The sequence below is a fragment of the Amphimedon queenslandica genome, unplaced genomic scaffold, assembly GCF_000090795.2.
Source record: "Amphimedon queenslandica unplaced genomic scaffold, v1.1 AMPQUscaffold_13116, whole genome shotgun sequence".
Taxonomy (NCBI): domain Eukaryota; kingdom Metazoa; phylum Porifera; class Demospongiae; order Haplosclerida; family Niphatidae; genus Amphimedon; species Amphimedon queenslandica.
In genome coordinates, this window is record NW_003546648.1 from 34,393 (window position 1) to 38,228 (window position 3,836).

Genomic DNA, 3,836 nt, shown 5'->3' on the forward strand with positions numbered 1-3,836 from the left:
GTGACAAACCTGCACTCCCAGACACATTAACAATTGGCTTAAAAATATAAGTTAAATAATTAATTACAATAATTTATTACTGCTTATTATATAGGCGGTAGCCTATATGTAGGATTGAGGTTGATTTTTCAAGATGGCGGCCGTTTTTGTAATTTTCAAACACTAATAACTCTTTTATCTTACGTTGCACAGCCTTATAAATGGCTTAGATGAGCTCTCCTTCACTGAGCGATTCTCCTGGTATCTTTAAAGTGGACTGTAATGTAGTGGGAGCATTTCTGGAGAATAGGCCCAAATTCAAATTTCTGGCAAAATTCTTCAGACTTTTTCTTCTTTCATCTTCTTCTATCAACACGGAAATCTTTTAAACCAGGGAACCGCTCGAGTTGGCTTTTACATCATTCCTTTGTGCTTGAGTCAAGGACTGGACATGTGGCTTCAAAAAGAAGCAAAGACAGAGAACAATGGAAGACAAATTCCAGCTGCAGCACCGCGTGGGTTTGTGGTTTGACGCCATTTTAATTGATGCGCACGTGATTAGCATGAATATGATTAACCTAACCACATAATCAAAACACTGAAAACAGAATGTAATTTAATAATTTAAGAAAAAGAATGGAAACAAGTAAATAAAAAACATTAAAAATGGAAAAGTAGTTGGATTAAATTATAAAAAAGTAAAGAAACAAGAGGGTATTTGCAAACTGGTGATGTAAGAAATCCTACACCACTGCATAAAAGACATGGCTTCCACATAGTTATCGTGTAGTAGCCTGTGTGGATAATTACAATGCAGTCAATGCTTTTGGGTAATATTCTTCATGCTGTGGTGTAGGATTTCTTACATCACCAGTTTGCAAATACCCTCTTGTTTCTTTACTTTTTTACAATTTAATCCTACTACTTTTCCATTTTTAATGTTTTTTATTTACTTGTCATTTATAGGTTCAGACCAACTAATAAGAAACAATTATTGTCTGAATCATCGGATAGTGAAAGTATATAATTTATTATCATAGGATAAATAATTTTATTAATGATTTAGGTGAAACGACAACATATAAAAAGCAAAAGGCTAAAAAATTCAAAGGTATGAGCAGCTAAGTCTAACTGACTGGCTTACTTAACTAATTGCTTTTATAATTGCCAGCGCTGCATCTCCAAATTGATGTGTTATTAATTAAATTTTATAGATAAAGGAGCTAGTCCTAGAAAGCTGCAATTAGAACTATACTCTGATGAACCAGAAGGTAACAATTATCATAAATATAACCATTAAGTATTGCAAATTTGATAGATGAGAGCGAAAATGAAGGTGGCAACTCAGAACCTCCTCTACATAAAATACTAAAAGTGATGTCATTTTTTACTGAATATAATAATTATAATGTATAATTATCCGGTAGGTTTAGTTGATGATATTCCTGTGTTGGGAGAAGTTGTCATAAAAGAGGGTATGTACATGTATAGGGAAAAATTATACTTCTTGTCATAGGATATGACTTTCAAATAGATGGCACACCAAATAGGATTCATGTAAAGAAAGGAATTAGAATTATATTATGTCTTATTTACTTGCATACTTTTTACAACACTTCTAAGGAATCACCTAAGGTATGTCAATATTTCTCATTACTAACATTATATTTTTTGTAATAGAGTTATTTAGCTTTCTCGTCTCCATTTTCGGCTACAAATACTACTTCAACCGTTGAAGTAATTTGATTGATTGATATTATTTTATGTATTGTAAACCACATACATAGGACAAACTCTATAAAATTGAAAGGAAGGTGGATATAATTTTGAAGTACATTAAACAAACAGTATGTTTTATTACTGACAAATACCAACTTATTCTTGTTAAGAAACAGGTGATCAATATAGATGATGATGATCTTATTGACAAAAAAGCTAAATTCACTACGGTATATGCAATTTTATAGTAATGACATCATTTTTATTATAAATTTAATATAGAAATGAGGAATTAATTTACTAAGCCTGAGGGCAATCAATCCTTGTAAATATGCGCTGGAGCTAATGGACGCCATATTTTCAGTAGAAGAAATAGCAACTCACTGCTTTGAAGGAACTGAAAGGGCTACTAAACCTCCTTTAAATAAGGAAAAAGTCTCTTTATTATACGGTACAAAGCTGTTTGTTTTGATTTAATAATATGGGTACATTTACTAGATTGCATCAAGGAGAAGTTTGGACGGGAGAAGTTTCAAGAGAACCAGGCAGCTATTGTCAGGAAAGCGAACCAAAAATGTATCGATGTTAAAAGAAAGTATGAAGCTACAATCAAAGAAGCAAGTCTAAAATAAAAACTTTATCTAATACTATGACTATAGAAATTACATAATTTATTATTGATTTTTGAAGATGATTTGTTAATGTGATTTGATTTAATTATACAAGATCATATAACAATGATCTTACAGGATCTTCAAAGAATAATGAATCAGATCAGTAATGATCTTACAAGAAGAAGTAAAGATCTTGTCAGTTTTTGGAACTTCTTGTCCCATAATCTTATAAGTGTCAGATCTTATACTGTGATCTTCATAAGATCTTACTTAAGATCTTACACAAGATTTATTTGCTGGGTATCCTCTGTGTGCAGCCTTGTGTATATTTGTTAGCACATAAGTAGTCACGATGAGCTCATATAATATCAGATTGACTTTGTAGCATATATAACCATTGATATTGATGACATTAATGTGTACATGTAGTTTGAAGTCTTAGCTAGCAAGCCCGAGGTCACTGGCTCAGGCAATTGGTCTATTCTCTGTGTACAGCCATGTGTATATGTATTTGCACATAAGTAGTCAGGACGAGCTCATATAATATCAGATTCACTTTGTAGCGTAGATAACCATCAAGATTGATGACATTAATGTGTACATGTAGTTTCGAGTCTTAGCTAGAAAGCCTGAGGTCACTGGCTAAGGCATGGGTCTATCCTCTGTGTACAGCCATGTGTATATGTTTTACCACATAAGCAGTCACGATAAGCGGATATAATATCAGATTCACTTTGTAGCGTAGATAATTATTGGTATTGATGACATTAAGGTACTTTTGTATGAAATTTTAATATTTTTTTATTTGCTGCCATTTTATAGTAGAAAAGAAGTTGTACCCCTTGTGTATTTTTAAATTTTTACCATGCACTCTTTAGAAGTAATAGATCATTGAACTTTAAATATTAAAAAAATTCATGCTTAACTTCATAGTTTATAAGCCATCTTTGATCTTGTGTCACTTCTGGATGCCTCTGTATATTATAAAACTGGCGGGAAAAATTAATAGCAAGCTGGGGTTAATTTATGACGTCATATTAGTCAAACCATTAATAAAAATGGCCACCAGTATGTATTTCCTGACTATTGTTTATTTAGATGTTTCATCTGGTGAATGCAGGCTCTACGAAGCTCTAAAGCTTGAAATCGTGGCATAATGAAAGCAAACACTCAATTAAGTTTGTATGCAGTAAATGCTTTTGTGATACACTGATGTTTGAAAGTCACAAAACTTTAAGAGATTGCAGCCCATTTTGCAAAACTTGTAAAACTTTTGCCAAATGATGCAACATACGTTAATAGAAAGTAATATTATAAACACAATGATATTACAAAAATTAAAGTACTCTCATCATGTTCAAGAATTCTTTACTCAGTTTTCATCCATTTTACAAAGTTTAGTAAAGTTTATTGCATCTCACTATTGACAAAAAAATTGAAAAAATTATATATTGTAGAAAAAGTATAAAGAAAACAATTTGTGTCCTGAAATCTAAATTATGCCTTCAGCCCGTTGTACCTTAA

General features: G+C 31.8%; 1 long non-coding RNA gene across 1 annotated transcript; it reads left to right on the top strand.

The window, feature by feature from the left end:
* Positions 1–1,685: 1,685 nt before the first annotated feature.
* Positions 1,686–1,929, top strand: LOC109585125 (uncharacterized). Its single transcript, XR_002186335.1, has 3 exons — positions 1,686–1,716; positions 1,767–1,826; positions 1,869–1,929. It is a non-coding gene; the product is annotated as an uncharacterized LOC109585125 (long non-coding RNA).
* Positions 1,930–3,836: the final 1,907 nt, after the last annotated feature.